Source organism: Lynx rufus, unplaced genomic scaffold (genome assembly GCF_022079265.1).
Source record: "Lynx rufus isolate CCGP_SWC_20201006 ecotype Redwood Valley unplaced genomic scaffold, mLynRuf1.p SCAF_3, whole genome shotgun sequence".
In the NCBI taxonomy this organism is placed as follows: domain Eukaryota; kingdom Metazoa; phylum Chordata; class Mammalia; order Carnivora; family Felidae; genus Lynx; species Lynx rufus.
Genome location: NW_025814845.1, coordinates 199,167,836 through 199,192,244, shown reverse-complemented (window position 1 = coordinate 199,192,244; position 24,409 = coordinate 199,167,836). Strand labels below are relative to the sequence as shown.

Below are 24,409 nucleotides of genomic sequence, written 5' to 3'. Positions count from 1 at the left end.
ATCACTAATCGATGTTAGTTGACATTTTATGGATAAATCACTGAATTGAAGAATAAATGGAAGATTTCATTTGTGAATCTGGTAGGCTTAAAAATGCACCACTTGTATATTCCAACTTATCTGTTAGGTTCATGCATTTATAGTGTCTGATTCACAACGAAGTTTTAGCCATCAGTTTTGACAAATCAAGTATTATATTCATTTACTTGTCAGTGAGAAAGCCTCGATTCCGTTCTTTCTTGACCTGCTCGCTTTTTATGTGGATAGGATACTCTGCCTGAGAATTCAACTGCCTTGAAACCTCATCGATAGGAGACCATTCCATACTCCGAACATAATTTCCAACCTAGGTGATTCACTATTAGGTTACATGGGTGAAGTTGATGACTGTTGGTTATGGTCTATACCTTTCTGGTTTAAATTTCACATCTGACCAGTAAGTCAGAGCTATCACGATGTAGTGAAATAAACCAAGGAGACTATCACTTGAAAAAGAAATGAGTTCCAAAAAACATTTCCAATAAACAAATTTGATTATTTTATGTGTCTATCCTTCTTTTTTAAACATGGACATTGGAAGTGTATTTTGGTATATATGTATAAATATTGCAATATACTCTGTATTCTTTGGTTGAAAAATGGAGAAATAAAACTTTCCCAGTGAATGGAGAGGAAATTTAAGTGATTTCCAAAATTATTTCTATTACAAAATTACTTAAATGTGTATAAAATAAGCTTAGAGAAACACTTAGAAAACAACCACTACCACTTGGATATTTAATATTGACATGTTTACGAAATCACTGCCTATATAGTCAAAGGGTTCTCAGTTCTAGTTTTTAAAAAATAGTTTGTGAAACCAGTCTACAGAAACCTCTTTAACACAATAGAAAATAGTTCACTATGATCCACAATATTCTTTGTTGTCTTTTATAAAAAAGAAAGTCTGTATTTAATTCCACATTCACTATCGCTAAGTCAAGGGGTATTTTTAAAATGTTCTTTAAAAAGACTGTTTGGCATTTAACTGTCTCTGGCTTTTCTAAGGTAGAAATGATTTCAGTTCATAACTCAGGATGCATGCCCTCCGACAGAAGCTAGGGATCTGACAGCCAGAGACAGGCAAGGCAGGGCTGAATTTCTACCATCAATGGAGAGAGAGAGGTAGGGGTGGGGGAACTATGTACATATGAATGCTTTCGGTGTTTTCCTTCCTTGTCCAAGAATATTCAGAATTAACAAATCCTTCCTTGCCATTTTTTCAAGGGCCTTTATTATGTTCATTAAGTGCTAAGACTTATTAGAAGATACATATTCACTTTAGATTGTGTCCAGAAAATGGTCTCCCCGAAGGCAAGAATTATCAGTGTAAATCTGTCAAAAAATTTTAACATCAGCTTTTACACGTGACTGCTTTCAGAACTGGAAAAGACAAATGAGCCATTCTGAAAGTTGAATGTGGCCTGTACAACTTTTCCATCCATTTGTCTATTAAAAACAGCAAGAAATCATTTTTAACGATTAGCTTTTGCACAGATAACATAATTGACTTTTGTACAGAAAGACCACAGTAACCAAAGTACAATAGGAAAGAGATCACACGATGTGGCTGCTGCATGAACAAACATCATTCTGTATTATCTGTGTAATACCCATTTACTACATTTAAAGAAATGTGAAATGCCTTATGTAAAACTTGACTGTGCACTGATATTGCTGGGAAGTGTATAATTGCATGGACTTTGAAATGCTTAGAGAAACAAAAAGAAAAATCATTCCTGAAAATAAGGATCTCCCCAAGCAGACTTCTGAAAAGAAAACATCCATGCCTTAAAACTTTTAACAGAGTCTAATGGAACAGTTGGAAACAGACAAATGATGAAATTCAGGAAGGAAATAATTTTGGCCATTTTAGATCATCAAGCTAAGAGAGCTATATTTAATAGGATACAATGCAGATGTTAAAAAGTATTGACTGCCAAAGGAAAAAAATCGCAGTAGGTGGACGATGTATCGTGCCCAGAATGCACATCACATCTCAAATAGCACGGAAGACGTAAGGGATCTTCCTCAGGTGCGGGGGTCAGGCTTCCAGGGAGAGCAGTGACTATGGTGCCGCTCATGCCCATCAAAGCCCTGTGCAGAGATGGGCATCTCTGCCTCCCCTTCTGTCAACTGTTCCCGGGCACCTTAGACATCTCCTTTTTTGTTCCTGTCTACAGATTTGTCTTTATTTTAACATCTTGACAATTGCATTCAAATTCAGAAAACGTTCACCCAACACGTATTATTTGCACAGCCTTGTTTTCAACCAACACCAAAATGGAACGGAAAGAGAATGGGATTTAAGACTCTTCTTTTGCTCTCTTATTAGCTCTGTTAATCTACCAAAAACGTGCCTTCATCAGTATTTATTTCACGGGGCACAGTGTGAGGATTGAACGAGTCAATGCAGGTCTCAAAATACCCGCTCTGTGTGACTCTACCATTGGATTACATTGCAACCGACCACCTCCCGTTTAGACCTGGAATTGCCCTTACATCTGTGTCTATATGGTGTCTAGAATAATGTCCAGCTCTCAGCAGGAACTTGCTAAATCTATATTTGCTCAATCAAGTGCTAAATATGAATATGAATGTAGCGTACCTCATGTATTCTTCTAGATCTATGTACAACTAAGAGTCACAGTTTGTAGCCTGACGGAAACAGAAAAAAAGCAAACGAGTTTTCAAGAACCAACTGAATGAGGTGACATTTCAGAAACAATGAATCAGCAACAAATTGTCACTTTAAGCCACTTTTCTCCCGATTTAGCTAAAAATGTAAACAGGATGCAGAGGCTTAAAATGAATTAACATTTTACAAGGCAAAATAACTTAGCAAATGGGAAAAAGTGATTAAAAACTAACTTTTAAGGTTTAAAGTCACTGGTTGGTGGGACAAAATTATAAGTTTATGATTTGAGGAATTTGGGGAATAATTTATGATTTTAGGGAAAAATATTAAAGTTTTAATGTGAACAATTGCAACACGCAAATAGAAAAAGTTGAAGATGAATTCAAATGTTAACTTCCAGTTTCAAAGAACACAGCAAAAATGCACATATTATAAAAACATTTTCAAGTTCATTAAGCCATTATCAAAAACCCTCAATTGTGAAAAAAATGGATGAAAATAATTATAGCTCTATGCAAAGATTTAAGACAAAGACATGTAAAACTTGCCAAAGATCCAGGGGCTGGGAAAAACTAATGTAAAATAAACTCAACCCGAAAGGCATTTCTGCCAATTTCATTTTAACTAATTTTTTACCCAGTTTCCCTGAAGATCATGAATGTCCCTTTGTGTCTCCCATGGTAATGAGTACACATTAAGTATTTAGTAAATACTTATTGAATTGACTTGAACTCTAATTTTAATTCCCTTAAATCCTCCCTTGAAGTCATCTGCACTCTTTCCCATGGATGCTTTAAGAAAGAAATTCTTATTTGGGTAATGGGAATTCAGCACCCAGTGCATACATTTGGTAATGGGAAAGCGTTTTCTTGAAAGGCGCTCAGGGCACAGTTCCTTCTTCCCATGGCAGACCTCATTCCACCAGATCTCATGAAGCCAAGTTTGTATACCCAGGGCTTGAAACACGGGTTGTCATTCTAATTACCCTCATGGAAATTCCCTCCATAACTCTCTTGATTTGGCAAGTGCATATGGTCACAACTCAGTGACCTCATTAGGCTATCACGTCAACCTTTAACCCAACTGTTTAAATGATGAAATGGATGTCATATCAAATCCTCTTCCAGAAGAAAAGCGAAAACATGATGCCAAAATAAAGTACAGCATTAATATTCATTATGGATGGACAAAAGACTAGTGAACAAAAGTCTGAAATTCATCAGAAGAGAGGCAGCATTTTTCACAGCCTGTGCACCACCAATGAAATTTCACTGGGCGCGATCATTTGGAAACCAGGTCCCAGAGGGTAAATGTCAGGCTCTTTGTTTACACTTTGCCTTTCCTGGACTCTCACTGCAGCTCAAGGAAATAAAACTTCAAATACCCACCTGACACACAACACTTGAAATGTAAACTAATGATAAGAGATGCGCTTGTCTGCGGACTGTGTGCTCTGCAACGTCCCCCCTCCCCCCAACCCCAACCACAAACTTTGGGAAGGGTTAGAAAAATACGGTTATATAATTTTCAGAAACCCTTTAAAAATCAGATTTCCAAGTCTTGAAACCTGACATCTATTCTTGGTACAGACTCTCAAAATCATGGGCAGTTTCTGAAACAAGAAGATGGAGAGACCGGAGTTACATGTCTCAAAGATCATGAGGATTTCCCGGTAGGCAGCGACGAATGCTTTCTGCTTCTAAAGTCACGGTCTTCATGGTGGAGGTGAGATACTGCATGAACACCATTACTTTGAAAAGTGACAGAAGCTATAACAGGAGAATTAAAAAAGGGTGTGAGAGTTAGGTATATTTAAAAGTGGTAAGGTTTGGCCAAATTAGAGTGGAAAGTTCATCTCTAAACAAGGAAAGTAGTCAAATATGTCTGTAGCAAGGAAAGTCTATCGCGCGGGTTATGGGAAAGGGATGGGCTATCAGACAGACTTGTGCTTCTCCTTCAGAAACAGACTGTTCAGTTTTGGACAAATTACCCAAATCTCAGTTTCCATGTCTTGACGGGGGCAGGAGGGATGAAAATCAAAGCGACTGATGGGTATGTGTGAAACATAAATGAAACAATGCAGATTGAACAGCTACCAGCACAATTGGGACAGAATGAATGATCGATAATACATTTACAATTCTTATTTTCCCAATTCTAAAGCACCGTGGAAACTTTTAGGGAAATAATGGAAGTTTTAAAATATACAGTGGTTCTAATATATACCAGCTTCAGAAACAATAAAGCTAGAAAAAAGTCTGTGTGTGGGGTGTCAATATCATCTCTAAAATGGGAACATGGTTATTAAAATGGAGAGCCAAGGAGAAAGACATCCAAGTTCTATTTGAAGCCATATTAATTCTACCTATTATTCATGTTTTATTATAGTAGTAATACTCATATAGCACACACTATGAACTAGACACTGTTTTAAGAGGTAAACACACACACACAGACACACACACACACAGTATGTATGAAATAAATACTATTATTATTCTGTTTTTATAGAGGAGGAAACTGTGGCAAAGAGAAGTTAAGTAATTTCTTCATGGCCACACAGCCGGTAAATACTGGTGGTAGGATTTGCACATGGTGGATCCAGAATTTCTACCCTTCCGACTACAATAAACTTTCTTATGAGCAGGTCAACATCAAAAGAAATAATGAAGATAAAATGTCTTTACATCCCTAGTGTTCTCAATGGAGCTATGTTTGATATAACAACATAGGTTATTATATCACTTAACTCTCTGCAATGGATCCTTTCATAGCCTTCTATTTTTAAGTCAAAGGCAGATGTTGTCTAAACTGCACTAATCTGGAGCCGGAATAGCCGGGCCTTTGCCATCCTAGACAACACAGGCATTGATTCAGGTAGAAGTTACTACAAAACGATGACACAAAAACCCCCGACAGATCAAGAGTTACCTATTGAGGAGGAAGCAGCAACCTTAGGAAGAACTTATAGATGGTGACTCAGCAAAAGAGAATGCATAAATATGAACATGACGGCCGATGATGCAACGTAATAAATTTAGTTCTGAGCATATTATGCTTTTTGTTTTAATCTTTTTCAAGTTTTTAAATGTTTACTTATTTTTTGAGGGAGAAAGGGAGACAGAGTGTGAAGAGGGAAGGGGCAGAAAGAGGGAGAGACAGAATCCGAAGCAGGCTCCAGACTCCGAGCTGTCAGCACAGAGCCCGACGGGGGGCCTGAACTCACAAACCGTGAGATCATGACTTGAGCTGAAGTTGGATGCCCCAGCACTTTTTGTTTTAAATCTGTGCAGTGTGTCTATTTGCATACCCTAGAGTCCACAAGAAAAGGACTACAAATACTGCTAAGTTTCTTCTGACTGGAAGAACAGCAGTGGAAGGAGCTGAAGGAAAAGAGGCTGGGAGTTCAGAGTTAAATCCTGTAGACTAATGCCCGAAATTAGGGAGTCAGGCAAACAGTCGTTCAACTCAAAAGAAAAATGACCCAAAGTTAAGAGTCAGACCACGCAGAGAGCCCAGTAGTCAAGCTTAGAAACAGTCATGGAAAAATGGATGCCTGGTAATATCGAAGGTTGAAAAGTCATTGTAAGTGATTGACATACGAAAAGAGCATAGCAATAAGGAACAACACAAGATGTACTTTTCAGTTGTCCTGGAATTTTCAAAGAGGAAATGATGCATACATTATCAGGTAACTGTGCATATACTCAAGCCACATGGTACATTAGGGACATGGTCATTAACTTGTAAATCATTTTTTAAAAAAATTAATATTTATTCATTTTTGAAAGGTGGGGGGGGCAGAGAGAGAGAGAGAGAGAGAGAGAGAGAGAGGGAGGGAGAGAGAATCCCAAGTAGGCTCTACACTGCCAGGGCAGGGTGCAGTGTGGGACTCGATCCCACCAACTGTAAGATTGTGACCTGACCCAAAATCAAGAGTTGGTGCTTGACCCACTGAGCTACCTAGATGCCCCAACTTGTAAATTATTTTTATGGCCATTTTTCTTTCTTCTTCCCAAAAGTGAAGTTTATAATCAATAAATGGATGTTCAAACAGTTGCAAGTGTCTGAATATTTATGTAAAGCTAAGGTGAAGGTAGTTCTAACATCTGCAAAGGAAATGTAAACAAATACGACCACAAGTCCTCTTAGATGTTGGCTTCAAGAGCAAGGAAACTAGAAACCACTCAAAAACTGCTCAGAAAGAACTCATCCCTGTGTCAAATACCACTCTGATGGTGCTCTAACACATGATATTCACGCAATGAGGATGACGCCGTCCTTTCCAGAGGTTAAATGTCACATTAAATACCATGAGGTGTGGTGAACACATTGAATTAGATCGATTCTAGTAAACAGCTCCAAATTTGTTCTTGGTCATGGCTCATTTGGTAATTCAAGTAAATAAGGATTGAAAACTCACTAGAGCATTTCCTCACTTGGCCAGGGTGGTGTATCAAGGGTTGGATTTCCCTTCCTGTCTTAATCCAGTTAAATTAAAAAAAAAAAAAGTCAATATCTATGAAAAAATAAAAGGGCTCTCAAAGCATTGGACATCATGCTGTGCTGGGACATGATCCCTGAGAGACGGGAAATAAATGACAGAGTGTCTACAATTTCTCCAGACTTACCGTCTAGAGAGAGTTGTGGGCCCAAGGCACGGGGCAGGAGGACCCAGGTTGGGCCAGCAGTCTCCATGAATGAGGACAGAGGTGGGGGAGGGGGAGTCAAGGAAACTAAAAGTCACGACACAGAGGGAGGACCCCACAGACCCACAGAGGGCCCTGTTGCGTCCGTCCGAGGTGAGTACTGACCTGTTTATGTCAGGGACACTACCCAAGGCTAGTGAAAGTGTTACTGAAAAATCATAGACAAGAGTGCTCATAATTCTCCCAGGGCTTAGAAGACTGCCTCTTCCAGGGTCAGAGCAGAAACTTCATCGCTCAGTGGGCAGAAAACAGAGTCCTGAGAAGGCTAGAAGGTCAGTAGTGGAGAAAAAGATCATTGTGGAGGAAAGTGCTGCATGACCCTTATTAGAAATCTTATGAGCACAAGCTCAGAGGAGGGAGAGGCTAGTGAGGCATCCAGCACTGCCTGTCGCGGTCACTGCTCCTGCAGGACCCAATCTGCAGAGACCTTAGGTGAGTGACCATCTACTTAAAATTGTCACCCCAGGGGCACCTGGGTGGCGCAGTCGGTTAAGCGTCCGACTTCAGCCAGGTCACGATCTCGCGGTCCGTGAGTTCGAGCCCCGCGTCGGGCTCTGGGCTGATGGCTCAGAGCCTGGAGCCTGTTTCCGGTTCTGTGTCTCCCTCTCTCTCTGCCCCTCCCCCATTCATGCTCTGTCTCTCTGTCCCAAAAATAAATAAACGTTGAAAAAAAAAATTAAAAAAAAAAAAATAAAAAAAAAAATAAAATTGTCACCCCAGACTCTCGACTTGCCTCAGCCTTCATCCAGCCTTCAAAAGCAATCTCCGTAAGGACCAGTTACAAGAAACGCAGCTGCATTCAAGAAGTAAGCTCAAGAATGTTTTTGAGAATACAAAAATAGGCCACAGCCACCAAAATAAGATTCACCAGGTCTGTTGTCCAACCAAGAATTACCAAGCTTGCAAGAAAGCAAGGAAATACAATTCATAATGAGGAAACAAAAATTAGCCAGAAACGACACAGAGGGTTCCATTAGTAGGTGATATTAAAACTGGTATATTAACTGTATCCCATGTGCGCAAGTAAGTAAAGATTGGACATGTTAACTAGACATAGGCAAGGCAGGTAGAGATGGTGACATTGGATTAAAGAATAAAACCAAAGGCACCCTGACTTCAAGACACACACTCGGAATACAAATACACAAGCAGATCGAAGCAAAGTGTTGGGGAACATGACCGAAAGAACAGTAACGTTAATTAAAAACATACTCAAGTTGCTGGGGTGCCTGGGTAGCTCAGTCAGTTAAGCACCTGATTTCGGCTCAGGTCACGATCTCACGGTTCGTCAGTTCGAGCCCCGCATCGGGCTCTGTGCTGACAGCTGGGAGCCTGGAGCCTGCTTCGGATTCTGTGTCTCCCTCTCTCTCTGCCCCTCCCCTCCTCTTACTCTGTCCCTCTTTTTCTTTCTCTCTCTCCCTCTCAAAAATAAACATTGAGAAAAAAATTTTTTAAAAATGCTCAAGTTGCTATGTTAATAGTACACACAACAGTTTTAATGCAAAGAAGGGACGAAGAAGCTTATTTCATAATGACAGAAGTGTGAACATAATAATCCTAAGAATGTGTGAGCTTAATAAGAAAGCTTCAAAACACATGGTGTAAATACTGATAGAACTGCAAGAGGGGCGCGTGGGTGGCTCAGCTGGTTTCGAACCCATCTTTGGCTCAGGTCATGATCTTGCGGTTCCTGAGTTCGAGCCCCGCATTGTCTGCTGTCAGCACAGAGCCTGCTTCAGATCCTCTGTCTCCCTCTCTCTCTCTTCACCTACCTGCTCACACTCCCTCTCTCTTTCTCAAAAACTAATACACATTAAAAAAAGAACTACAAGAAAACAAATGGATAACCCCCCAATTACAGTTGGAGATTTCCACACTAGTCTTGCAACTGAAAGAACCAGTCTACAGAAAATCAAGAGATAGCAGGCTTGAACAGCCCTATCCATCACCTTATAATAAAATAAGGGATATTTGAAAATATTTGAGCTAGACTGACATGGTAAAAAAGCATGGTGTTTAGGGTGCATCAAAAACTATGCTCAGATGGAAATTTACAGCATACAACATTTATAACCTAAAAGAAGAAAGATCGAGAACAAATCTCTTTAGGTCTCCAGCATGAGTAGCCTGAAAAGGAAAAAAACCAATGAACCCAAAGAAATAAACACTGAAGACAAAAGTAGGCATTATCCCTCAATAGTGTTGTTACCAATGTCGATATATTCCATGCCCCCTCCTCCAAGCAGTCCTCACTGCGTCCCAAGTTGTTGTTATTAGCGATGAGGCCCCAAATGTGCTCAGGCCACAAACCCCACTGAGAGGTGGCTCGCAGTCTGGGAGGTAGCACATGAGGACTCAAGTGGCTTCAGAACCCGCGAGGAAGCTCATACCAAATTCCGAGAGAGGAAGCAAGATCTGTGAATGTCTGAACCAAAGAAGCATCGTAAAGGAGGAAAAGCATCTATCTCCCTGTCCGTGTCCCTCTCTGTGTCTGCCTCCATCTCCAGTAGACTTCTGGAAAGGAGCTGCAAACAGGCCAAACACGAAGCGTGGAGACAGGAAACGCTTTGGCGGCAGAGGTTCTGGAAAGCACTCGCTCGTGCGGATGGTCTACAGGGGCCGCTGGGTGGACATCAAGAAAAGGCGGAACTAACGCAGGCTGGTCACACGGGAGTTATGGAAGCCTGGACGCATTTCACCGGCTTACCAGTGGCGGGCTGTAGGTGATGGTGCACATTTATTTCAGGATTTCCAATTACAGATTTAATTATGAAAAATAATAATGGTGACCACTGCTAGGCATCGTGTCAGCACTCAGATGCCTCATATGCTGCCGCTAATCCTCACAACTCTCCCAGAGAGGCATCGCTAAACCCAACCTTATCTGTAAACAAGGTGTGACCAGGGGCACCTGGGTGGCTCAGTCGGTTAAGTATCTAACTCTTGATTTAACAAGCTGGAGATCCAGAAACTGGGTCCTTGTTCTGTCTTGCCCGTTGTGTCTCCCTTTGCAATATCCTATTTCCGTGTTCATCTTAATAGTGACACACACGAGGATAGGCAGGTGACTCTCCCATTGTAAAAGTTGAGGATTTTGCACAGCTGCCAGTATTTCAAAGGCATCTAAGTTCTGATGTCTTTCTCAACACTTCTTCCCGCAAATTGAAAAATGTGAATACCGGGGCGCCTGGGTGGCGCAGTCGGTTAAGCGTCTGACTTCAGCCAGGTCACGATCTCGCGGTCCGTGAGTTCGAGCCCTGCGTCAGGCTCTGGGCTGATGGCTCGGAGCCTGGAGCCTGTTTCCGATTCTGTGTCTCCTTCTCTCTCTGCCCCTCCCCCGTTCATGCTCTGTCTCTCTCTGTCCCAAAAATAAATAAACGTTGAAAAAAAAATTTTAAAAAAAGAAAAATGTGAATACCAAGGGGAAAATCTGAGAAAGCGTCTTCGAACATTAATGCAAAACGTAAAGATTAAACAGAATGTGTTTCTTATTTATCGTTTCCTTAGTAGGGTATGGTCTTAAGACAAGCCACAGAAAAACCCACCCAACTTTCTTCTATTCCAAACTCTAGGTCTAGGGTTCTTGACCACAAAAGAGACTCGACTTGATAGAATTATAGAGGCTCATCTGTGCGGCCAGTGACCCCCTCCAGAGGGGGCAAGAGAGTGGCCGGGATCAGCCAGCTTCCTTTTTCCCTGTGATCCTACCACTGATGAGCCGAGTCCCTGGAAACATGACTCCATCTAGGTCTCATGTATTTCTCCAGGTAAGTGAGCAGAACTATGGCCTGGTTCCCTGGGAGAGGCTGCTGACATAGAGCTTGGAGCACAGCAGGTGACCTGGTGGGGCCTGCAGGGTGCGCACCTGTGGGGGAGGGCAGGACGCCGGACTGGGCAGAGAGAGACATTAAGTGTATGTCGTGCGGTCTTGACAGAGGCCTCAGCCGGTCCCACGGGAGGCTCTAGGGCTGAGCTGGTCTCTCAGCGCTGCCTCAAATTACGGCCTTTTCGGCAGCACAGCCCCGTGTCAGATGTGGCTGTTCCCTGGACAGGTGTCACCCGACACAAGGTGGGAACTTAGGCAGGGACCAATTTCTGGAGCGGGTCTCAGACAAGAGATTCCAGCTACCAGACCTCCCCCGCCATGAAAGTTTAATTCTATTCTTAAAAATTTCACCATGGGATCTGAAACTACCCATCTTTAACATCAAGTTCATTAAGGTGTTTTTTGTTTTTTGTTTTTTAATTTCCTATGCTATATCTAAACTACCTTCGGGTTTATAAGAAAAGCTGTGAGGAAAATCTCTCAAGGGATAGTTTACAGACAACAAAGAAGGCGATGGGAAGAAAGGTAGCGTGTCCTTCTTCTGCGTGATGCCCTTCATTACTGCCACCCTGGGCGTGGACGTGGAATGACACAAGAGCACTGGGGCCCAGCTCAGAGGAGCAGAGACGGTGGCCAACCAGCTGTGGCACCCACCACCCCCAAAACACAGAGGGAGGCGGTCTCTTACTTTTTCCCGACATTACGAAAGGAAGGTTATCCTTGCAGAGGGAGGCAGATGAGAAGACTATCATGTGTGTGTGATATGAGCGGATGAAATGTTTCAAGGACACTATAATTTAGGCCAGTGCTGAGTTAGTGCTCATCAATGGAAAGTGGTGACAGCAGGTGGGAGGGAACTGGCTAGGAGGAATCTGACAAAGCTCCTGACGCCCAGTGGAAGCCCTGAGCGGAACAGGTGACGAGCCAGCTAAGCCTGAAGGAGAGCAAGCGACCACAGGAAGCAGTGCCAGTAAGGGGTCAAAGGTAGAGGAGACAACTTTTCCGAAGCAAACTCAGTAATATGCGTGCTCTTAGCGGTGACTTCGAAAAAAGGCAAGCTGCCTGTAGGAAGAAGATGAGAGCAGAAATAACATTAAGGAGATAAACCACCACTCAAAGCAATAGCCATAAGATCCAAAGACTAAAATAAAACATGAGAGGGGCGCCTGGGTGGCGCAGTCGGTTAAGCGTCCGACTTCAGCCAGGTCACGATCTCGCGGTCCGTGAGTTCGAGCCCCGCGTCGGGCTCTGGGCTGATGGCTCAGAGCCTGGAGCCTGTTTCCGACTCTGTGTCTCCCTCTCTCTCTGCCCCTCCCCCGTTCATGCTCTGTCTCTCTCTGTCCCAAAAATAAATAAACGTTGAAAAAAAAAATAAATAAATAAAATAAAACATGAGAACACACGTGACCTATAAAATACAAGGACTAGACGACGTACACGGAGGTGATTTTCAGACATTACAAGAGATAGCTTACTTCATCAGCCACTTTCCCTTTCTGGCTCTGGACATTACTTTTAGCCTTTTTATTTTCTTAAATGAACACCTTTATGGCTATACTTATGTCATATAAACACACACACTTCTTATAAATTGCATACCAAATATATACATTGGAGTAATTCAAATCAAGTATACTAAATTCCTATTTAAGAAAATGAACCTAATTTAAAACAAGGGTTCTACAATTTTATTCGGGTAGAGAATTTGGGTTTTGTGAAGATTAAACTTTAAAATCACTTCCAATTTTAACACGTATTTGTATGGAAAATAATAAAAGGGGCTTAACAATTTATAAAGTCATGTGGCATCATATGTTATTTCTAATTGATGAATTCTTGGCTGTCACTCAGTCTAACCCGATTTAATTTTTCTTTTATGTGCTGGCAGTTACCTTCTAAAAATAGTCTTAAATTAAAGTTATGGATATAAACAGTTTCAGCTTAGCAGGCATTGGTATATTACTAATTTATGATTTTCATATTAATTTGAACCTAAAAGCTTTTTTCATGATTGAATTCATATTAATAGCTCAAGTTTTATTAAAAAGCATCTTTTGCAACAGGTAAATCATATTTGTCTGTCACATACTATATCCAAATAACAGATTTTATATATATATATATATATATACAATAGATATTATTTATATGCAAAGTCTGATATATATGAAGTCTGATATATATCAGACTTCAACTTCTTCCAACTTCTGAACACCTATTGTTGATTCTAAATACAGCAAAGCCTTGGATTCTGAGTAACTTGTTCTGCGAGTGTTCCATATGCCCAGCAAACATTTCTAATACATTTTAACTTGATAAACGAGCGATGTCTTGCAGTACGGGTAGCAGGCAACACCGAATGTCACGTGATCACAAGTAAGCCAATGTGTTCTTGAAATTCCCTCGGCTCTACGAATGCTTTGGGTGACCAGTGTGTTTCTGGAATGAATTATGCTCAGAAACCCAAGTTTTACTGCAATTCTGTCATCACAAAAAAAAAAAAAACACTGTAAGGATAAAATTAATATATAATGTAAAGGTTAATTGTATATGGTTTTTAAATCATTTTGTATATATCATGTGTAAGTGTAATTATTTAAATGTAATTCTTGGGCTGAGAAGGACGTGAGCTAGCAGTAATTAAATGGTATACACGGTACACAAGGGGCTGTTTCCCCGAATTCCTGGACGACCGAGGGGCAGGTAATCAAGATGAGGAAGTAGAAGGGCAAAATCCAAGATGGAGGCTCCTTTCTAAGTCCCCCTTGTCTGATTCAGACCTCACGCCCCTTTCTCATCCCTGAAACCATCCTGACTGGTTTGACTCAGCTCTGTGGAGTTGTCACCCACAGGAAACTGGGGTCCACCTTAATGAGTGCTTTCAATATGGAAACAGCTGCACTGTAGACGTGGGTTCTACCCCCCTGATGACATCAGGGAAGCCTGCATCCCTCATAATCGCCTCTCAGTTTACATCTGATGTGCAGGTGGCCTGCTGACCTGTGGTCTTTATTTCATCCCAGCCTCCTCCCTTGCTGATCTGTAAACTCCCACTCCAGCAGGGAGGACCTTGTCCCCACACTCGCCATCCACTTACTCAATTCTCATTTCCAGTGTATGCGCGTGCTGGCTTAACAACCGTAGGAGTGCCTGAGTGGCTCAATTGGTTAAGCGTCCAACTTCGGCTCAGGGCATGATCTCACAGTTCTCAGGTCGTGATCTCACAATTTGTGAGTTCGAGCCCGGGGTCGGGCTCTGTGCTGACAGCTCAGAGCCTGGAACCTGCTTCGGATTCTCTGTCTCCCTCTCTCTGCCCCTCCCCTGCTCACACTCTCTCTCTCTCAAAAATAAGTAAACATTAAAAAAAAAAATTAAGAACTGTTAGCCCAGACCCCAGCGAGCAGAAAACACAAGCAACTTCTCAGCCAGAGTCCAGCGCCTTCAGAGGGTCCCCTTTGATTTCAGTCTTGTAGATGCCGCTCATTGTCAAAGTGCCACCCCTTCTCTCCACCTCTATGGCTCTAACCTTAAATCCGCTGCACCTTACTTTTTCTAGTCCTCTTTGATATTCTAATTGTGCCTATGCCTGTGTACTTTACCGTCCATTTTCAGCATGGCGAAAAGGGGACTTTCTAGGACACTAGTCAGGTGTGGCACTCCCCTACTGAATACATTCCAGTATATTCTAGAGCACTGGAATAAATCCCAAACCCCTTACCAGGGACCGTAATGCCCAGTGTAGTCTAGCCCCTCAATACTTCTCTGACTGTAGCCCCTAAAAGATTCATCACGCGTCAGTCCCATAGGCCTTTCTCTATGGTTCTCCTAGATGACACAAAGCCCTTTCCCTAATCTGTGACTTTGCAGTCTATATTAAACTGCTTGTATCAGCCCCCTCAACCTAGACTTTTACATGAGTTTTCCTACTGTTCGTGGTTCAGGTCAGCTGCCATCATTTTGCAGAAGTCTCTTCTGGTCAGTTTACCTACAATAACTCCATCCTTGCCTTCTACTCTTCTGTACCCTTTCATGGTTTAGTTTCTTCCAGGTACTGTTGCTACTCTAAACTAGCAGAATGAGAGAAGGCCTAGCTCTGTGATTCACCTTTCCGTCCACAGTACCTAAAATAACACTTAACATACAGTGGAGACTCCATAAACTACATATTGAATAAATGATTTCAGTATTGAATGAGTAAATGCTCAAATTGGCCTCGGGTGGGAAATTCTGATTTCCTAAGAAGTGGGATTCAGAGTCTTTATCTGAAATGCCTATTAACTTTTTAGGAAAGGTCCTACAACTCAGATAGAACTTCTAGTACTCCAAGAATAAACACAAAGCTGCTTGTACATACATCTTGAATTGATCGACATTCACATCAGTGATTAGGACTTGCCTGTTTGGAAAAAGAGAGGCCACGGATCAGCAGGGAGGAAGTAACATGGCCTGAAGTTAAAAGTACGGGGAACCTGGAAACTCAGCCCTGTACGATGTTAGAAGTTCTTTCTCTTCCTTGGTTTTGAAGTGAACTGCCCTGAGTTAGGGCAGCATTCGTGAAAGGGAGAACCAGGGAAAAAAGGAAAGAGACACGGAGAGAAGAAAGCACCAGAAGTTTGCTGCAAACCTGCACTGTGAGCTTCGGCTTCCTAAGTAGGAAGGCTGGTGGGCACAATGGCACACTTTGTGCATTCCTTCCAAGGTCTGGCAAAGCCTAAGTTCTGAAGGGTCGAGAAAGATAAGGCCAAGTAAAGTCCGATGAGGTCATTTCTTTAAATTTTGGCATGCTCCTGGAGGGCTGATTAAATCCCATGGCATAATTTAGTTAAATGAAGCTGCAAGGTTGAAAAATGCCATGGCAGAATCGAAAGCACTCTAAAAATATAAAGCAGATGCCCCATTGTCCGCGACCTACCACAAAATGCAACTCTGAAGGACCAGAGACAAGAGACACAAACAGTAGTCTGGTGTTGCAAGCGAGCGCTCTCGGTTTTCTCCGAAGTACTAAGTGCAACGTGACGTTGTGGGTCGGCATGCAGATCAAGGAGAGTCTGATGAGACGGGGAACAGCATTCTTCTGCAGCAGCAAAGACCAGTTTATAAAAATAATCTACAGAGGGGCGCCTGGGTGGCGCAGTCGGTTAAGCGTCCGACTTCAGCCAGGTCACGATCTCGCGGTCCGTGAGTTCGAGCCCCGCGTCGGGCTCTGGGCTGATGGCTCGGAGCCTGGAGCCTGTTTCCGATTCTGTGTCTCCCTCTCTCTCTGCCCCTCCCCCGTTCATGCTCTGTCTCTCTCTGTCCCAAAAATAAATAAAAAACGTTGAAAAAAAATTAAAAAAAAAAATCTACAGAGAAGATGACCAGTGGTCAAGTCAAAGAGACACGAATGCGGGCTACAGTGGGGTAGAACGTCACAGGTGTGGGGGAGCCAGGTAAGCATGGGGACACCTGGGCAAGGGGTGTGTCAGACATAGTGCAGACTGCCACTTGGAACAAGACTGGGCAGTGGCACTGACATTTACTGAGCACACGGTATGCTCAGGGCCTTTTCCGGTTACGTTCACATGCATGTTCTTTGTATGTAACGTAATTGCTGAAGATCTATGTGCTATGAGCTATCAGGGATCCACAGTGTATTATAACGAAGAGTGTGCTTACTGTAAGACTGGTCATCTGGCACCACGATTGGGGGCACAGTGAGAAACAAACCGCTGTTTAATGGGCTTCTCCAAATCTGAGGGAGCTGGCCAGAAAACACCAAATCCAGCCTTTCTCTCTACATAGATCACGTATTTCAACGAGGTAGAGATACGGAGAGGGTCTCCATAGGAAGACAATTCAGACAGTCTCACAGCCCAGAATCGGTAAGGAGGATCTTTGCCATCAACTTGATAAATATTTCGCTCATCACCACCTTATAGAAGTGCAAGTTGAATTCAAATAACTTGTCATCTGCAGCATAAGGGAAGTGCGAGGGCTTGTAAATAATATCTGGGGGCTTAGATTAGATGGTGAAATGGTACATTTCAGGCCCTAATTTTTTATTAAAATCATCAATCACTTTTTACTAATGGGCTCAGTGAATTATTGACTGGGCTTGAAATTAGTTACTATCATTATGAGGGAAGATAATCTGAAGATAGAGAAATTCAACACGTACCTATTCATTTTCTGTTATCTCACGTTCAAAAATATGAATAAATCTTAAGACCAGTGCCCTTATGGAAGAGACCCCAGAGGGCCCCCTTACCCTCATCCCACAGGAGGGCACAGTAGTGAGTCGGCAGCCCGCGAGTCAATGAGAAGAGGGTCCTTCTCTTGTCCCGTGTTGCAGCGAGCTATCAGTGACCGTGCAGATAAGCACTGAAATGCAGGAAGGCCACCTGATTGAACCACACATGAACAGGCCATCTGCCCAAGCCCAATGCCTTCTGCCCCCTAAGTTGTTACACGAGAGAAAAGCAAGCTTCTTTCTAGCTTGTGGCATGTACTTTGGAGACTTTTTGCCTTCTTAGTTGAGTCTATGCCCTAATACAATTATCTAACATTTCTGAGAATTCCACTCTTATGGAACTAACACATCATTCCCTACCGTGTGCTAGAATTTTGGATGTATATCACCGATTTTCTTACCAGACTATAAAACACAGATCGGGATACTTATCCGATTAACTACGTAATGAATGGATCTGAGAGTAGTGACACCAGTAAGCTCAGCAAATGTTAATTTACGTGTATGCAAAGTAAATGTTTGGGCATCTTGTGAGGTGTCCTTCCCTGAAGATCTAAGGTGACATTTACCCTCGCCTGAACTTATAATAACGAAAACAGAAGCTTCATCACCATCTATTTATCCAGAGTGGCCACTGTTTGGAAAGGATGTGTTTAAATGCATTGTAATGTACAGAATGTATGTCTATTTTGTACCCTGAGCTCTGGGATTTCTCCTTAAATCCATAAAAGTACAAAGAGACATCAAAATTTCACTGAGAACTACCTTTAACAGCACACAAAGAATATCCTATCAATATGCATGTAGGTGCCTATCTGTGTCTCCTTTGCAAACTTAGACGAATAGACTATATCCAAAAAAGATGAAATTATTCTTACACACTTTGATTTAGTTTTATGCATTAGACGGTATGCATGCCCAACTGCTTAAAAATAGTTTAGAAATTCAATTTCTCATATACAACTAGTTAAAAGTGTGCTTTTGGGGGGAAGCCTGGGTGGGTCAGTTGGTTAAACATGTGACTCTTGATTTTGGCTCAGGCGGGTCATGATCCCGTGGTTTGCAGGATCCAGCCCCACGTCGGGCTCTGTACTGACAGTATGGAGGCCGCTTGGCATTTTCTCTCTCCCTCTCTCTCTGCCCCGCCTCTGCTCTCTCTCTCTCTCTCTCTCTTTTGCTCTGTGTCAAAATAAATCAATAAACTGGAAAAAAGAAGACTTTTCTGATTCAGTACCTGAATAAAACAAGTTTGGAAAATAAAATCACTTAACTTGAATACATGGATGGATGGATATATATATATATATATATATATATATATATATATATCTCAAACACAATTTTCATAACACTATTGTTGGCCTCTAGAAAGACTCCAATTTTTTTCTCTTATAACCTTCCTGAAGTCAAAAAAAGAATCCCTCTTTAAAAAAATAAATAAAAAATCCCTCTTTATAATTACAAACTTTACAACCCTATTAATTGACCTAATACATATTCTAAATTCTCCAAGCATTCCAAAATCAGATCAACTTTGTGAAGAGAAAAATGTTAATGCTATCAAATACTTACATACAGTATCTCATATAATAAACATCAAAGTCCGCTTATATGCAATAACCTTAAGATTGTAATATAAAATGGTAGTCAAAATAGTAAGACAGAACAAATTTAATGCAATTTTAGCTACCACCAAAATAAATACTGAAATTTTAAATATCCCTGTGTATTCATTGGAAGTGAGAATATGGTGTCATATACAACTGATAGGCTGGGATATTTTATGTCTAAATAAATAAGCCTCTTTAGGAGGGAAGTGGTCGATAAAGGTTATTTGAACCTCAAATGATGAAATGAAAAAAAAGCCAGGATGAACTGAAAAGGTGTGATTTTTTTTTTTACTATAACCAGTTATATAAACATAGTAAAGTAGTAAGTAGTACATGTAGTAAAAGAGTAAAATATAGGTTATACAAATAAAGTAAAAGAGTTAATGAATAGTATTTGAGCTTTTTAATTTTTTTTAACATTTATTTATTTTTGAGACAGAGAGAGACAGAGCATGAACGGGGGAGGGGCAGAGAGAGAGGGAGACACAGAATCGGAAACAGGCTCCAGGCTCTGAGCCATCAGCCCAGAGCCCGACGCGGGGCTCGAACTCACGGACCGCGAGATCGCGACCTGAGCCGAAGTCAGACGCTCAACCGACTGAGCCACCCAGGCGCCCCTGAGATTTTAAATAAATATTTTGCACGCAAATATGTGTCCTCATTCTGCCTAGAATATCACCCCCCGCCAAAAGGCTCCCTTTCTAGACCTTACAGATTCTCTTTTGTGAAAATACTCTTCAGTCATGGGGTCTCTGGGTTTACTGGGGAATTGCTCATTACTTCTGTAATTATTTGTATTATTTGCAAAAGCAGCAGCCGAGGCTTTAGAAGACACCCACCAAGGAGAAGGACATCTGAGAAGCAGTGAGGGCTTCTGCCCAGATAAATGAGAAGGAGAAGCAGACAGAGGCAAGGAGCGAGGCTTCCTAGCTGACCTAGATGTGGCAGGTGGGGAGGCTGACGAAGGAAAGCCAGTCCCCTGCCAGTAGCCCCACCAAGACCGCAGCATCCGGGGTTACGGGTGAGGGAATTCCAGAAACACCCACTCCTCCATAAGGAAATTCAGATAAAAATTTACCCCTGGCATCACAGCCATTCACGTTATTCCTTTTGCCTGGGACCGCACAGGGCAGGAGATAAAAATGGGGGGCGTGGGGCAAAGGCAGACACCACAAAGGCACCCGTCATTGATCGCTTAGGGGACTAGACAGAAAGAAAAGACAGAAACGGCTCTCTCGGTTTGTTTCACATTTGCAATAACGACACACTATATAGATTTCCTGTTGAAGGTGTGGAGGAAAGAGGTAAGTTTCTACTGGGTAAGGAAAGTAACATCGAAACTGAGATCCATAATACCCACTGTGGCATAGTTACGAGGTGCAAAATGCCGTCCACAACCATTATTGTACGGCGTCCTCTTTGTGGCTTTGCTGTGCACATAAACACCCAGGAGGGGCTTCAGCAGGCTCAAGCGCTCACCCCCAGTGCATCCCCAGACGACGGAGAACCCCTCCATTGCAGTTCACCTGCAGGAGCGAGCGCCGTCAGGAACCCGGCGCTGGTCTTCAGCGTGAAGTCACTCTGTTCTACACGTGTGCGGAGCCCTGTCTGCCCAGGCAGGTGCGCCTTTATCATAGGGACTCAACCCGGAAGTGTCGCAAATTAAAAGGGACAGAAAGTAGAAGGAAAAATGGCCCTGCTAAAGCACAGACATGATTAAATCAGCTGTATCACATCCCTCCGATCGGCGAGGCTTATTTATAGATAGCTCCCTAAACACCTGTAGAAGAAACCAGGCGTTTGCAAAGGGGTTGGTATCGAATGGAAAAAAAAAAATGCAAAGCAGAGAAGAGAGGTCAACCAGTAGTAAAGAAGGCAGGCTGTGGAGTAAGGCCGTTTGGACACTTGACCTCGGTAAACAAGTACTCTGCTTCCTGGGACTAGCACCTGTTTACCAAACAGATTCTTAGAGGGGAAAACAGTACGCCAGGCTGTTTCTTAACAGTGTGAGTGTCCTTTTAGATTTCCAATGATCTCAGCCTTTGTTCCTTAGCAAATAATTATTCTCACGACCCACCTACCTCTCTGGGGGTTCAGTATCTGAAAAATAGTGATTTGTTTTGATGCTGGTTATCAGTTTGCTAATCAAATTTATTTTTGAGAGAGAGAGAGGGAGGGAGAGAGAGAGGGGGAGTGCACAAGCAGGGGAGGGGCAGAGAGAGAGAGGGGAACAGAGGATTCAAAGTAGGCTCTGCACCGACAGCAGCAAACCCGATGCGGGGCTTGAACTCACGAACCCCGAGATCGTGACCTGAGCCGAAGTTTGATGCTCGGCGGACTGAGCCACCCAGGTGCCCCTAATTCCATTTATTTTAAACAGCACTTTGCTTTGGAAGAAATACAGACTGTGTATTAAGAGGTCAGTTTTTCCATGACTTGAAAACTTCTGGGTGTACTGGTAAAGTTACTAAATAAATGAATTACTCATTAATGGCTAATAGAGATCCTTAATCATCATTAATCATCTGAGTCAGAGGATGTAAGGACACTGCTGAAGTGTCTGGGAGCTCCCAGACTGGCGGGAGGGAAGCAGTTGGATAAGGAGAACCGGGAGCATGGCCGCCTCGACAGATACCCGGGCCAGGAGAACAATCTAGCACATACAGCACGGGGACAGCCAAGGGGTCCAGGAAGACCCGTCCTGCATGCAGGGTGCAAACTGCCAAGTGGCTGGGCTGAGGGCCGGTCCATGCACTTCCAATTCCTCAGAGTGACTGTGATAAACACTGCCATAGGACGACCGTTGGCAAGATGAAGGCATCTCATGCGGGTACTTCTAAATAGCACACCCCAGGGTGGAAAGCAGTGGAACATTTGTCATTTGTAATTCTTTTTTCTTTAGCAGTCGAACTAAACAAATATTCTACAAGTTTCCTAAGAATGAAAACACATACACTACAAGTAAATGAAGAGTAGCAAATGCATTCTGAACGGAAGGGTCATTTAAAATCACCTCTTGCGTCGCTATAAACATTATTGAAAGCAGCCATCTCCTGAAACATATTCCCTTCAGATGTTATGTAATGCATCGTGGACCCGACCTTCAATCTCCAGAAGGAGCGCTTTTCAGATTTAGACGGAGTACTTGTACACAGAAGTGTACTTTCTTGTGTGAGATCAATGATGCCACAATCACACAGGTTGCCATTAGGTTTGATCAATGTGGTCACATCCAATACAAACAAGGCTATCTTTGGATGTAACATCTAAATATTCACTGCCGATATCTGTAGGCATCATAGATACGGGATTTGTCCATGCTTTGTGGACTGGAATTCTATCAGCCATATGAAATGAAAATGTATATATACACATGCACATTTATACATATATAGTACTAAAGAGCAAAACGCTACAATGTTATCAGTTATGAAAACTGACCATTTTAAGAGCTATTGGCAATATTCAACTAGATAAAGAAATAAGGTAATAGGTAATCCACACACATATGAAGAGATAATTTTAAAAATGATATACAGAGCCAATACATGTTGATTAAAATGTAAATAATATTAAGTTAAATAATCATATGGATTATGGTATATAAAGTCCTTAAAATAATGGCTGGCACAAGGCATGGGCTATACAAGTATCCGTTAAGTAAAAATAAGACTGTTGTGCCACACTCTTTTTTTTTTTTTACAGTTTATTTATTTTGAGAGAAAGCAATGCATGTGCCAGAGCAGGGGAGAGGCAGAGAGAGGGGGAGAAAGAGAATCCCAAGCAGACTCTGCACTGTCAGCACAAAGCCCAATGTGGGGCTTGAACTCACAAACTGTGAGATCATGATCTGAGCTGAAATCAAGAGTCGGACGCTTAAGTGACTGTGCCACTCAGGCGCCCCAACCACGTTCTTTTTCTTTTTTTTTTTTTTTAATGTTTATTTATCTTTGAGAGAGACAGAGACAGAGCGTGAGCAGGGGTGGGGCAGAGAGAGAGGGAGACACAGGATCTGAAGCAGGCTCCAGGCTCCGAGCTGTCGGCACAGAACCCGACACGGGGCTTAAACCCAAGAACCTTCAGATCATGACCTGAGCTGAAGTCAGATGCCCAACCGACCGGGCCACCCAGGCGACCCCCATCCACATTCTTAATATAAAACAAGATGCTATTTGAGAGCCACTCATTGAACAAATATGTAATGGCACTTACCAAAGTGCCACACACTTTTCTAGATCCTTGTGACTCATCAGTGAACATAACAGGCTACCCTTCTGAGCCTACATTCTACCCGGGAGAGCTAGACAGAATAAATCATCAGCATGTAAGCTATTCACTCTGTTCACTAAGTGGCCTTTTTTTTTTTTTTTTTTTTAAGCTACACATAATATTTATTTCATTCCAATTAGACATAAATCTTTCAAGAAAGGACTCATCTGAGAGTATTTCGTATCTTGAAAGAATGAATCAGAAAGAGAACGCTGCCACACCAGCATCTCACGGTAGGGAAAATACCAAATCATGTACCGTGATGCAGATGATAAATCATCTTGGACCCAGACTTAATAAAGCCAGAAAGCATTAAAAAAAAAAAGATAGCGCATGTTAGAAAAATGGAGGCACCTAAAAAACCATCCAGTGCCTCAAGTGACGTCAGCTGACAACCTGCTGTCCTGAGCACCAAAAATGCGAAGCATGAATCTTCGAAGCTCGCCAGCACTAATGATGCTGGAAATTTATGATCTCTGCATTGAATATGAAGTTCAGTGACGACCAGTAGTGAAAAGTCAGCAAATAGTAAAAAGTGTTTACAACATCTGGATTTATTCTGATTCCCAGAGGTCACTCCATGGCGGTGGCCACGATTGTCCCCAGCCTGCCCTGTCGGATCTACATGGCTCAGTCCCCTGTCCCCGTGCCTGTGCTCCCACAAGATGCTGGTTAACCCGCCTGGCCTTTTCCACAAATTATGTCGGCGCTCAGGGTTTTCCTGGGTGCCTTCCACCTCAGTATTAAGGAGGCAGAAAACAAATGGCTTTGTGTTGTTGTACGAGCTCACAAAATAGCCCACACGCTCAGGGGAGCAGGGGAGGCGGTAGGGGAACGCGGTGCTTACTGAACTCGTTTGTATAAGGAAATTAAAATAAACATGAGCTTCTGGAATTTAACCCAGATTTTAAAATTTGATAGAGTAAAATCACGGTTGGCCAGTGGTTAATGTGTCTGCAAATCTGCGCCAGGGATAACATCAAAGCCAAGTTACCCTCGAGGCAGGCCGTGGCCTAAGGGCCGACCTAACCCGCATGCTATGACCCTCCTGATGCCTTCTTGTGGACCCGCTCGGCCTCGGAAAGGACA

General features: G+C 42.4%; 1 protein-coding gene and 1 non-coding gene across 2 annotated transcripts in view; both read right to left on the bottom strand.

Annotated features, from left to right (window-relative positions):
* Positions 1-24,409, bottom strand: part of CSMD1 (CUB and Sushi multiple domains 1) — a 1,672,960-nt gene that overhangs the window by 1,035,845 nt on the left and 612,706 nt on the right. The gene's annotated exons all lie outside the window — the stretch shown is intronic.
* Positions 19,580-19,664, bottom strand: TRNAR-UCG (transfer RNA arginine (anticodon UCG)). The gene has a single exon. It is a non-coding gene; the product is annotated as a tRNA-Arg (tRNA).